Source organism: Leptinotarsa decemlineata, unplaced genomic scaffold (assembly GCF_025532065.1).
Source record: "Leptinotarsa decemlineata unplaced genomic scaffold, Ldec_3_MD MMD2_tig00000505_RagTag_RagTag, whole genome shotgun sequence".
In the NCBI taxonomy this organism is placed as follows: domain Eukaryota; kingdom Metazoa; phylum Arthropoda; class Insecta; order Coleoptera; family Chrysomelidae; genus Leptinotarsa; species Leptinotarsa decemlineata.
In genome coordinates this window covers 19,017,574-19,032,220 of record NW_027412549.1, presented here as the reverse complement: position 1 = coordinate 19,032,220, position 14,647 = coordinate 19,017,574, and the positions used below count along the sequence as shown (strand labels likewise).

At 36.7% G+C, this 14,647-nt stretch overlaps 1 protein-coding gene across 1 annotated transcript in view; it reads left to right on the top strand.

The window, feature by feature from the left end:
* Positions 1-545: 545 nt before the first annotated feature.
* LOC111511046 (glucose dehydrogenase [FAD, quinone]) overlaps positions 546-14,647 on the top strand; it is a 30,971-nt gene continuing 16,869 nt past the window's right edge. The window contains exon 1 of the mRNA XM_074174196.1: positions 546-832. The gene's annotated coding sequence lies outside the window, so the exon portion shown is untranslated. The remainder of the gene's footprint in view (positions 833-14,647) is intronic.

The following is a 14,647-nucleotide window of genomic DNA, read 5'->3' as shown; positions in this document are numbered from 1 at the left end:
AATACTAAAGAAGGGAATCGTTTTTTGAAAGATAGTCAGCACGATGTCGACGATATTTTCGGCAGGGTATTCACGAGTAAACAACGTCTTTCCAAATTGACTTTCTGCAACTATCTTCATGACAAAAACATCACGCTATTAACTGAATGCTGCGATTCACTATATAAAAAATAATCAGTTAACTAGTTTAGTGATCCAATAAAATTTTCCTGAAAAAAGGTTGTTTGGGTAACACGATCAGTTTTATCCTAAAAAACAATTGTTTTCTTGCCGACGTTTCGAATTTAGTTAAGTTCTTCTTCAGGGCTCGAAGAGAGAGCCCTGAAGAAGAATCTATAGACGATCTCGGTAGGGCATTCTAGCATATTTTAAGAACGCCTGGAACGCCGTAGATATCATACATTGAAATTTTGAATATTCGTTACAGAAATAGTAACTGATCGAATCTGTTCTCAATCTGCAATTGAAATATCCCCCACTCTCTGAGAAGAGACTTTGATTATCAATAACCTGTTCGGTTTGGAGATATAACGTGAACACGAATTTGTACAACTATAATGAGGTAACGCATTGCCAAGTGGGGACAGACAAATAGTATTCAATTATTTCATTACCGAGTAAATGGTATATCACGAACAGAATTGCTGCATTTAATGAACGGACTGAAAGTTGCACGAAAAATTGATACTACTCAAGAGCGGAGTGTTGAATGATTTCTAAAGTATTTTCGTTATGAAGTGTTATCATACTGGAATATTAGTGGATCAACGTGGTGATAAGTGATAAAATGAACAACTGACTCTTTTGTGAAGTAAGATTTGTGAAGTTGAAGGTAAAAGCATCATTAAATTATCTTTTGAATATGATTCAATGTTGATAATATATTGTCTATACATTTTCTACATGAGGAAAATGATCTCAATTTCATTCAAAATCCCAAAAAATATTTCTTCTGGATGAGTTTTTTGTAACGAGTAGAAAATAATTAGTTCAGAAGCATATTTCTAAAAATTCCCTCCATATAGGTAATTTTTTTAAAGTTTTCTGATCAATCAACAGGTTCACATCTCATCTAAACTTGATCAATATTTCATTACGGGTTCTCAGAAAAATAATTACATATGTTCCTTCACCATTTTCAATGAAAACTGTACAAAATACTGTTTTGTTATAGGAATATTCTAAAAATACAATTTCTTCATTATGAAATGATAATTCGACTAAATTTTTTTTATTGAATCTAGAAAACTTGTTTCGATTCTTGCAAATAGCACTTCTTGATAATATGGAGTATTGTGGGTGTTGTAATGAGCTTTAGTAGACATTATAATCGATATTTCTGGGTGATATATATTCGCGTAAGATTATCAGATCTCCAGTTGATCAACTACATTGAAGTATATGAAATAAAATATTTCTATGTTAGATACTTTTCTAGAGAAATTTGAACATGGAAGGTATAAAATAGCATTCACGTTTTCTCTGGAAAAAAATAAGGAACATGTTTTTGTCAAACTTCAAATTTTACAATAGCTTCGACAAATATCACCTAACAACAAAAGATCCCTTTGAAGTTTTTCAGTAATATTATGCAATGAAATGAAAGGAGTATATGTTTTAGAAGAGAATAGTTTAAAGAATAATATTTATACTTTTTTACCTTTATAAAAGAAATGTAGTAAATATTGGAAACACTAGGTTTATAACTCCACATTTTCTAAAAATATTCTTCAACTAAAACACATGTAAATTATAGTATAATATAAAATAAATAGTATAGAATATATAGCATAGTATATAATAGTAATAGTATAAATTTTGGTTAAACTATTATTGGATAATTATATAACTTGACTTTTGAAACATCCTTATAACAAAACGAATTCTACGGAGTTTTCATTGAATGTGAGAACTCATATAATTCCATATTTTTGTAAAGCAATCTAACAGAATGCGATTATAAAAAACGATGTATGACACATTCTTTGAAAAACATTTTTTGTGGAGGACTCAACACTTCTTTCTTACTATTTTTTTGTATATAACGTTCCACAGTCTTTCTTTAGTGGTCGACGTTTCATAAAGCAATATTTTTCCTTTTTAAAATTTTAAATTCACTTTGAAACATTCGTCTTGAAATTTTTAGAAATTTTCACAGTTTGAGGTGAAAGTTTTGAAGTGAATTTCAGATTACGAAAACGAAAAAAGATTATTTCCCAAAACGTCGACCACTAAAGAAAGATTGGAAGGTTATATACCCAAAAAAACTGAAAAAACACCATATGACATTTGAAATAATCTAATAACCCACGCTCATACTTGGACCCAATACATCAACACATTTTTGATAACTCCACAACTCATTTCAAATGTCAATTTGATATACACAGCATGATATAAACTGCTTCCGTTATTTTTATTCTGGTGTTTATTGGAAATTTGCCAAGTCTGAATAACTCTAGGTTAATATTTTAACTTTTAGTTATCAGCCTTTCTGTTTGATTCTACCACTCAAAAGTTTTTAGATTTTTAGTTCATATAGAACCTATTCCTGTGAATTAACCGTTGTATTCAATCAAAATCAAAGTATGTTATGTGTAAAAAAACAGAGAGCACTAACAGGCAGGTAGCGCAAAATAATGTTAAATTAGATTGTATTTGTACTGGAATATATTCGAAAAAGTGCTAATTCTCATGTACTCAATGTAACCCTAGTATAATTTTGGTACTTTCAGTACTTATTCAAATTTCTCATTAGTTCAAATTGAAAGGGATATATTAATATTCGTGAAAAAGGTTTTGGCTTTCTATTTCTTCATCTTTACACAAAAATGTGGGAAATTTCCAAAGAAAGGGAAAATCAATTAATTTCAGAATAAACTCTTTACGGAGATCATTAAAATAAGTAAGTTTCAGTCACAAACTGGAAGAAAGAGCCCTCCTGAAACAACTACTTCCATTTAAACATGAAATGTGATAAAGAACTGGATATCTTGTGGGTCCTCCATTACCCTAAGATATTAGAATAAAAAATATTGACACATCGAAGTATCTCCACCGTTTTGCTGTGTAAAAAAGTAGGACAAGTTCATGAAAGTAAACAAGACAAGGTTAACTTGATTGAGAATGGATCGACTGTCGTCATACAATATGTCCAAATCGAAGTTTGCCCTCCAGCTTCAATATAGAGCCTAATAAGAATTGAATAAATTCATTTACTCATCTGAAAACGTTCGTGTTTTTCCAATTTTTCAACTTATCTCCCTTCTTCGCAGTCAGCTTCGGATTTTTTAAAATTTATGTACATCGCTTTGTTTCTGGAAATAATCAAAAATGATTGCAATAGTGAAATGATACTGCCACTGAATTTCACTACAACTGAAAATACTGACAACAAAATTGTAGCACTGTTTTTGGTGCGCGTTTCACAAATCAAGCTGACATCATATAGCAGTGAACTATCCTGTACAGATATTTGTACAATAACATTTCGCTCTGATGTATAGTATTTCCAATACCAATTGGAACAGCACAGAGAAGGAATTCCCGCCTCGACATAGGCGTCGGCATATTATTTTTCAGTGGTAGTTTTTCAGTTACTTACTTATTCTTACAATCATAGCAACTGACCACCCCATGAAAAAGTTATCTCAACTGAATTTTACCATCATGGGTATTATGAAAAACTTCGAAATTTATGGTAGTTGATTTCCGAGTCGTAAACTCTAAAATACAATGAAAACACAAATAATCACACCTAATTCTCGTCAAACATATATTTACAAAATAATAGAGGCCAACAAAATTGCTAGAAAAATAAAAATTCTTCTTCTCTATATTCGGATCAGGTGGAATCATTATCGGGTTGAATAACGATCAGATTTATGGAACTTTGCACATAATATTTGTTATCTTCTTTTGTAACGTGGGCCACACAGTTCTTCCACACATCACTATTACCTACTTCATTCACCACTCGCCTTATATTGTCAAACACCACAGCATTCAAAGTCGGTGACTGATTACATTTCCGCAAGCTTCCTTTCATTGTGGCCCAAACCATTTCAATTGGATTGAACACACAATAGTATGGAGGCGAACGTAAGAGAATATGACCACGTGTTTCACACATCGAATCAACAATATACTCTTTTTTGGAATTACGTTGTTTTATGATCGCCAATAATATATTTTTCGTTGGAATCTTTTCGGGTATTTCCATGTCATGATTTCGCATGATATCAACAATATCTGCTTTTTTTGTGTTATTGTTTGGTATTTTATATGTTATTATGTTATCCATAACAATAACCGAGTGTGGAGGAATATTTGGAAGAAGCTGCTCACTGAACCAAGTTTCGAATAAAGCCGCAGTCATATCTTCGTGGTAATCAGCAGAGGAATCTTTTATATTTTTGACCGACAGAAGCAAAGCGTTAGGTACGAAACCACTTTCATTTCTGGCATGCAAAATTATAACACGTTTTCCCCTTGAAGAAGGTGTGTTCAAAGCACAGTACTTGGTTTCGCCTACCCAGCCATATTTGACAACATCATGGGTGTCAAACCAAGTTTCGTCGAGGTAGATTGTATGTCTGCTGGATTCTCGGTAGGTTTTCATTCGCCTCAATATTCTTGTCATAGTTGAACAATGCGTGTCGATTCCATTATGACCTCCGATTGTTCAATTTTTTATATTTGAGACCAGAAGACAATAAGACACCTCGTATAGTTTTTGAAGATTTGTAATTGTAATCGGGATAATCGAGTAATTTATACCAAATCATTTCTAAGGTTGGTACTTCATTTTTTTTTGGTATATACCATAAATTGTTACACAAATAAAATTGTGTCACAATTTTATTGTGAAGCCTCTGTAAAAATAAATAGCGCGTTGGACAAGTACTAATCGTTTTCTGAAAAAGAATTACTTTGCGATACTATTCCATTAATTTCAAATGAGGAACGTGTCAGTATTTCAAATAATCTATTTGAATAATTTAATTTAAATTGTGTTCCATTTTTAGAAAAACTAATTACTCTATTATTATGTAACTGCTCTGTTTATTACCACACGCAGAAACAGCAGCTTAGTTTTTTTTGACAATAATGAAATGAAACATTCTCTAATATTTTGAAATAACTTTGAATAGGTTTGAAGTGAAAGGGGCATATTTCGGGAGAGATAAGTTTTTGAATTTAATTTCTTTCTCGACAAAATGGTTGAGGCTTTCGCAGTCGAGATTTTCAGTGTCACTATTTTTATTCGAATTTGAATCCTGTCAATTTTTGGAACTTCTTCCTGACGTTTCGCTGACGGGAGCGGCTAGCTTCTTCAGAGGTTCATATATCTTGAGTTCATCTTCGATGACTGCGTGAAGCATATTGATCTTGATTCAGGTAGTTTGGTGTGCTAATTCCTGTATCTGACTTGAGTGAATTGTCAATAACATTCGTTGACCCCTTTCTACCTGCCGTCATGATGTTTGTTATTCTTGAACTTCTAAGATATTCGATTGGGGGTCACAGTTTATTTTTTGTGTTGAAATAATTCGTGTGTTTGTGACTCCCTATTGCCTCCGATACCAGTCGGCTATGGCATCCCTAATTGGGGGGCAATAAGTTTCGTGTTTTCAAACAGAATCCTGTGTTTTCCTTCACTGAATGTTCGTTGGGTCTAATCTGCAGTTTTTTTCATGCTCCTTCAGTCTTGTTTCTATAGATCTTTTCGTGGTTCCAAAGTATAACTTCCCACAAGTACACGGTATGCAATAAACCCTTACTGCTGATAGCAGCTCTCTTTTGTCTTTAGCGGAGCTGAGGCTTTGCTGTATCTTCTCGCTTTGATGTTGTGTTTTCCCAAAAGTTTTCCAGTACTGCTCTTAGGAATATATAGTATATACGCACGTGCAATCATCTGAGCCTCTTTCCCATTTTGAACCGTGGAGCTCTTCAGTTTAATGGCCTTGTTGATCTCGGGTACACTCGAGTCACTTGAAGTCACTTGAAGATGTGTTGGTTCTTTCTCTGTTCTGGTTCACATATTCTTCGAGCTCGTTCAGTTAGAGGAGAGATGACTCCTCTCTTTTGACGAGCATGGTGGTTTGATAGTGCGTGCGTGTGATTGGGTTTTTGGTATACTTTGCGGGTTAGTATAGCACCGTATCGATCGATCAGTACATCTAAGATTGCTATCCGCCGCTCCTGTTCAGTCTCCATGGTGAACTTGATGCTTTGCTGCTGAGCGTCAAGTGGTCTAGGATGACTGCACGCGATCCTAAGGTTGCAGACCGCGAAATGTCAGCTAGAAATTCCAAAAATCCACGGCCTTCAAACCAGGAAATTAGTGACACTGAATACCTCAGCTGCGAAAGCCTAAACCATTTTGTCAGTGGGTTTTCAGTATACCTTATGGGTTAGGTCTAGCACCACACCCTTCGATGAGTCCACCTGGGAATGCCATCCGCTGGTACTGTTCAGTTTTGCTTGTTTTCGTGTGGTATCGTCGAACTCTTCACAAAATGTCTAACGAGAAGTTTCGTTCAATGGAAGAGAATGGCGATCGTACGTTTACTCAGCCCAATGATGGCTAACTTCTTCATGGAACATTTTGAAGGCATTTGACGTCCTTTGAGTTGAAATCAATCTTTTGACTACGTTACGTGGATGACACCTTCGTCATCAGGAATCATGGAAAGGAAGCTCCAAACCTTTCTGTAAACCACATGAACGTTTAACACCCCAGTATCAAGTTCACTATGGAGACTGAACAGGGCAAGTGGATAGCATTCCATTTGTGGGAAAATATACATCCGAACCATCAAAAGATCTATTGGAACAAGGCTGAAGAAAATTGAAAGGAACTGCAGACTAGGCCAAACGCACAAGTCGGTGGTGATAAAGTACGCACATATCTCTCTCTGTATCTGTAGAGTAAGGAGGGTAAGTGTAAGTCCACAGTACTCAGGCCACACGTGACCCATTGTATATCCTCCCGAGGAGTTGTCCTCCTAGGTCATCGTCCATCCTGTCCTTTCCAGGAAGGCGGACAGGTCACTGGGAGACATCTCCTTTATATCGGCAGGTGTAGACCAAGACTCGCCGAACACACACTCTCTTATTGACGATAACTCGGGGCACTCGCACAGGACATGTCTGACAGTTTCATCTTCCTGTTCACACAACCTGCATAGAGGTGTGTCCACCAGCCCAATATTATGAAAGTGTTTCCTTAGTTGACAGTGACCAGTCAGAAATCCTACTGTTAGGCGTAGATTTTTCCTGGTCATTGCCAAATATTTCCTCGGCACCAGCTTCCCAGGGTCACTCAAGGTGATCCTGGCAAGATTACATCCTTTGGTTTCGTTCTATCTCTTTAGGGATTGAGCATGGGTGTAACACTTGCCTAATTCCGCAATTGTCGCAGTCATCAGGCCGTAGGTGCCACTGGGTCCTATAATTCTTAGTCAAGCAGCTTCCTTGGCTAAAAAGTCGGCAATGCGATTACCTTTACTCCTGTCGTGCCCTTTAACCCACCTCAGGATAATGTTATTATCTACCAAGGCTTTGGCTGAATCTTGGTGACACTCTAGTACTAGCCCTGAGGTTATACGTTGTCTGTTCAAGGCTACTAGGGCTTGTCTGTTGTCACTGCAGATTGTTATGTTTTTGACAGAAATTACTTTCTTGGTTAATTCTTTTGTGGCGATTGAGATACCAGCCAGTTCTGTTTGGACCACGTTGGTATTTATTCCCATTCCCCACTTAATTCTTAGGCTTAGTGATCTGGAATACACTCCACACCCTGAGCCTTCTTTGGTTTTTGAGCCGTCTGTGTAAATCCGTATTGCATTTATATCATCTGACTCTATGTTCTGCTTTATTTGTATTTTGTAGGGTTTATTGAACACAAACCTGTGTTCAATTGCATCGCTTGTTGCTTGCAGCAGAGGTTGCGCAGTAAGCGCTTCTCGCCACAGGCCCAGCCTCAATTGACCCATTCCTACTTCGAGGTTTACACCAGCCGTGCGCAATCGTACCATGACCATCAAGGCAACCTCCTTAACATACAGATCAAGAGGGATCAGACCCGTGATTAATTTCATTGCCGCGGTTGATGTTGTTCTCATGGCTCCTGTGATGTTTAAACAAGTCATTCGCTGTATTTGGTATAACTTTTGGATGGCCGTTGCTTGTAGAATTTTCGTATGGAGCCATGCAATGGCTATCTATTACCGTTTTGAAGATATAAATTAATTTCGATATTTTTTTACTAAACGTGAACTTTTATAAATGCTGATAATCTTGAACTCTCTTGCATTAAAACGATCAAATTTGAAATGAAGTGGAGCGATACTATGAGGATCTTCACTCCGAGTCATATTTTCATTTGCCTCATACAGGGTCTTCAAAAAATGCAGATACTTTGATCTCATGAAAAAATGAGTGGAACTCAATTTTTTTCAAATAGAACACCCTGTATATTTTTGAGCTCTACATCCAATTTTAGATTAACTTTGTTCAGATGATATTATTTCTATTTTGAACCGCCCAATAATGACTGTTGTGTCTATTGAAAACTCCATTTTTTGTTCATCCTCTTGAGTCTTGACAAGTAACCATTCAAAGAATTCCACTCTACGAGGTGAATCAGTCTCTTTCAAATGTTGGACACAGTAGAACTTATAGGGATGCCATTTATGCTTATTAAGATTTCGATAAATTGTCACGTAGGGTATACCTATCTCCCTTTCAGCCTCGTGCAGAGAAGCATTTGGAAATGCATGAAAGTATCCCAAAACTGTTATACCATTGTCATCATCATCCACTTTAGTCTTCTTACGAATGATTTTTGGACGGAAGGTTCCATTCAACCTACAGTTTTTTAGTAGTCGATTTATCACATTATTATTCGGCTTCGGAAGTTGTGGATATCTTTCATGAAATACTCGGCATGTTCTACTTGGAATTCTATTACACTCACCATAAATTATCAATAAATTCAAGAAATCTTCATTACTGTAACCTAATCTTGACATTATTCTATTATAATTGGTAGCTATCACAATCAGTCAAAACCACCAACTAAAGTCTGACGGTAAATAATTGTTTTATTTATTTTTCCAAAGCACACTATTGAAAAATATTAATGTGTACTGTTGTACGTTAGAGACCAATACCTCAATGTATACAAATTGTAACTTTTTCTAAGGTAGGTGCATACCAATTTCGAATCGACTGATCTGAGATAGTTAAAAAACTGGATCAAAAAAAATATTACTAAGTAATAAAAAAATGTTGAATATCCAAAATAAGTGATGAATTCAAAAAACGAGCAAGAAAACCACGTCAGTTTCCGTTAGAAACAGTTTATCTCGAAAACGGTTCAAAATAGAAATAGTATTATCTGAACAAAGTTAATCTAAAATTGGATGTAGAGCTCAAAAATGTTGAAATATACAGGATGATTCATTTGAAAAAATTGAGTTCCACTAATTTCTCCATGAGATCAAACTATCTGCATTTTTTGAAGACCCTGTATGAGGCAAATGAAAATATGACTCGGAGTGAAGATCCTCATAGTATCACTCCACTCCATTTGAAATTTGATCGTTTTAGTGCTAGATAGTTCAAGATTATCAGCATTTATAAAAGTTCATGTTTGGTAAAAAAAATATCGAAATTAATTTATATCTTCAAAACGGTAATAGATAGGTATAGGGAAATAGTATATGAATTTGTTGACAAAGTGATAATAATAATATGATATTATATACGGGGTGTTCCATTTGAAAAATTAAAGAAGCCGCTACTTTATAGTAGAAGCGACAACGCCGCATCGTCTGAAATATTTTAGGCGTGTAGGTCATATTGATTTATGCATACTGTGAAATTTTCAGGTTGATCCATTAGATAGTTTGTCAGAAACGGCTAATTAACGCTCATCATGAAAAGCTCCGTATAGTGTATAATCCCAGATCCACCATATTATCCAGAGGTAATCGTCGAAATTGAGGCCTATGTTGTAACTGAAGATAAATCGTACTATCAAAATGGTACCTAGCGAAAAATAGTATGACCGCTATAATCGTTGTGTCTGTCGCCTACGAAAGAAAATTAATTGAATAATGAAATCACATTTTATTAAAAAATCTATGTTAGCCTACGAACTTTTCAATCAAACTGTTATTTATACCCTTTCCAATTTATATTTCCTCACATTAAATTTACCAAGTCAATGATACAAAAAAAAAACAAATACTCACTGGTAAAACGGATGATTGAATCAGCATCAATATCCAAATCATGAAGTAGAAAACAAGACTTCAAAACTTACCTGAAAACGAAAACAATATTAATTCATCTATAACTCTCAATATATTTCAAATTATGTCATAAAAGCGATCACCCCGGCTCCGAACGGGTGCAATGCTGATACTGAATATACATATAAACGCGTGCGATCGCTCCTTATCATAAAATGTTATAGGGCGAATCGCGACCATTGACGCTCTATTTATAGGCAAGCGCCGCCGGCCCCTCGGCTGGGACTGCCGCAACCGCTGTGTCCCTGCATTTTGAATTTATATTATCTTTGAGAATATTCATTTAAATTACAAGCTGTGAAGGGCCATATTGATCTATATTCAAGGCACAGTGTATTTAAGGTACTAGATTGGATAAGGATTATAGGTGTATTGCTTAAACTCGTTTCGTAAATGAGTCATTATTTCTTGAAGATAAAAATGGTTACTATCCTCAAGAGATAGACATATATCATCGCGGATTTTTATGTAGACCTCCTCTTCAATCACTCTACTCGTATCTATTGAAAAACCACTTTTTAATGATGAAAAACGAACGGTTTTTGTTGTCATTTGTGCTTTTGTTGAATGAAAATTGCAATTTTATTAGAATTTTTGCTATTAAAAACAAACCAAAACACACACTTTATATATTGAAAAATGATTTTTTATTAATTTATCTTCGAAATCCTAAATAATTGAATTTTTGAAGACTAACCCACATATGTTTTCCAATAAAAATTATTTTTTTTTAAATTTAATCCAACCTACAAGTCCACCCCAAATTGGCCCAATGCAAGTCACCCCACCCGCGTCTACTCCAAAACCCACACCAACCCAACTGAGGAGTGAACAATTTTGGAATACCGAAAAACACTTTTTTCGACTAATTGGAATGACTCTCAGGAATCGTTTTCAATACGATTCGGATCTTGAATCGTAAATATTCGACATTTCACCAAGAGTATCTCTCAAAAATGGAGAATTGCCCAGAAAGCGGTTATCGCTATCATATTGTACGCCTCATAAATAGTCCCATGCAATACTCAAATCGAAATGCTGGGTGCTATCAACCTAACCTAACCCAACCTAACTGTACTAACCTAACCTAACATAACCTAACCTAATTTAACAAAACCTAACATAAGCTAACCTAATCTAACCTAACCTAATCTAACAAAACCTAACACAACAAAACCTAACACAACAAAACCTAACACAACATAACCTAACACAACATAACCTAACCTGAAGAGACTTTGTTTCATACTAGTGATAAGCGATCCGAATTCGTAGAGAGAGAACATATTTTTCAGTCATAGTGTCATATCAACTTATTCATGAAGAAGGTTCCTGTTTTACTTGAAGTAAAACGTTCTACAACAGTTTGAACTATTCGAGAGCATTCGAAAGCATTTATCAATATTCTAGAATATCCCGAAACATACTGGAGTGTGGTGGAATGCTGGAGATTAGAGTGTCATTGAATTGAAAGAGGTATATTTTTAGGAGGGATTAAGTTTTGGAAAGGAGGTTTTGGCTGAACCTCCATCTTAAAAAAATGTGAGAATTTCTCAAAGAGAGGAAGAGAGCAACCAATTCCAAAATGAACCCCATAGAAAGATGTGGAGTTCATGCATTTAAGTCAACTTTCAGACACAAACTAAAAAAAAAAACACTCAAAACAACTACTTTCATATAAAGACACTGAATACCTCAGCTGCGAAAGCCTAAACCATTTTGTCAGTGGGTTTTCAGTATACCTTATGGGTTAGGTCTAGCACCACACCCTTCGATGAGTCCACCTGGGAATGCCATCCGCTGGTACTGTTCAGTTTTGCTTGTTTTCGTGTGGTATCGTCGAACTCTTCACAAAATGTCTAACGAGAAGTTTCGTTCAATGGAAGAGAATGGCGATCGTACGTTTACTCAGCCCAATGATGGCTAACTTCTTCATGGAACATTTTGAAGGCATTTGACGTCCTTTGAGTTGAAATCAATCTTTTGACTACGTTACGTGGATGACACCTTCGTCATCAGGAATCATGGAAAGGAAGCTCCAAACCTTTCTGTAAACCACATGAACGTTTAACACCCCAGTATCAAGTTCACTATGGAGACTGAACAGGGCAAGTGGATAGCATTCCATTTGTGGGAAAATATACATCCGAACCATCAAAAGATCTATTGGAACAAGGCTGAAGAAAATTGAAAGGAACTGCAGACTAGGCCAAACGCACAAGTCGGTGGTGATAAAGTACGCACATATCTCTCTCTGTATCTGTAGAGTAAGGAGGGTAAGTGTAAGTCCACAGTACTCAGGCCACACGTGACCCATTGTATATCCTCCCGAGGAGTTGTCCTCCTAGGTCATCGTCCATCCTGTCCTTTCCAGGAAGGCGGACAGGTCACTGGGAGACATCTCCTTTATATCGGCAGGTGTAGACCAAGACTCGCCGAACACACACTCTCTTATTGACGATAACTCGGGGCACTCGCACAGGACATGTCTGACAGTTTCATCTTCCTGTTCACACAACCTGCATAGAGGTGTGTCCACCAGCCCAATATTATGAAAGTGTTTCCTTAGTTGACAGTGACCAGTCAGAAATCCTACTGTTAGGCGTAGATTTTTCCTGGTCATTGCCAAATATTTCCTCGGCACCAGCTTCCCAGGGTCACTCAAGGTGATCCTGGCAAGATTACATCCTTTGGTTTCGTTCTATCTCTTTAGGGATTGAGCATGGGTGTAACACTTGCCTAATTCCGCAATTGTCGCAGTCATCAGGCCGTAGGTGCCACTGGGTCCTATAATTCTTAGTCAAGCAGCTTCCTTGGCTAAAAAGTCGGCAATGCGATTACCTTTACTCCTGTCGTGCCCTTTAACCCACCTCAGGATAATGTTATTATCTACCAAGGCTTTGGCTGAATCTTGGTGACACTCTAGTACTAGCCCTGAGGTTATACGTTGTCTGTTCAAGGCTACTAGGGCTTGTCTGTTGTCACTGCAGATTGTTATGTTTTTGACAGAAATTACTTTCTTGGTTAATTCTTTTGTGGCGATTGAGATACCAGCCAGTTCTGTTTGGACCACGTTGGTATTTATTCCCATTCCCCACTTAATTCTTAGGCTTAGTGATCTGGAATACACTCCACACCCTGAGCCTTCTTTGGTTTTTGAGCCGTCTGTGTAAATCCGTATTGCATTTATATCATCTGACTCTATGTTCTGCTTTATTTGTATTTTGTAGGGTTTATTGAACACAAACCTGTGTTCAATTGCATCGCTTGTTGCTTGCAGCAGAGGTTGCGCAGTAAGCGCTTCTCGCCACAGGCCCAGCCTCAATTGACCCATTCCTACTTCGAGGTTTACACCAGCCGTGCGCAATCGTACCATGACCATCAAGGCAACCTCCTTAACATACAGATCAAGAGGGATCAGACCCGTGATTAATTTCATTGCCGCGGTTGATGTTGTTCTCATGGCTCCTGTGATGTTTAAACAAGTCATTCGCTGTATTTGGTATAACTTTTGGATGGCCGTTGCTTGTAGAATTTTCGTATGGAGCCATGCAATGGCTCCATACGTTAACTTAGGTCATATTATTGCAGTGTAGATCCAGGTGACCACACGGGGTGAAAGACCCCATGCGCGTCCCACTGTCCTCCGACATTGCTCATAAGCAACGTATGCTCTTTTTGCTCTACTCTGTAGATGAGAGTTCCATGTTAGCTTCCTGTCGAGGATAGTACCAAGGTATTTTACTTCTTCAGAGAAGTTTAGTTTGCTTTTGAAGATTTCGGGAGGTTTTAAGCCCGTTAAACTTCTTTTCCTGGTGAAAAGGACCATCTCAGTCTTCTTATAATATGCACATAATGAAGGAAACCACAGGATTCTGTTTGGAAACAAGTAACTAATTGCCCCCAATCAGGGATATCATAGTCGATTAGTGGAGAAGTTAATCCGGAAACATCAAAAATAGAAACTTTTAACCTCAACCGAATATGGAATCCCATTATATGAAGTTCAAGAATAGCAAACAGCATGACGGCAGGTAGAAAAGGGTCGACGAAAGTTATTGATAATTTACCTAATCCAGGTACAGGTATTAACGTACCAAACTACCTGAATCAACATGAATAAGCTTCACGTAGTCGGATTATCCAGCCATCGGAGATAAACTTGAGATGTTCTAACTTCTGAAGAATTCAAATATTGATGGCCTTCAAACCCGCATAAAAATAGTGACACTAATTCCTTTCTTTCTTTATTCGAGTAGTAAAAACGCAAAAAGCTTTCATTCGAATCGAATAGATGTATTATCCACTCGAAATAAATACAT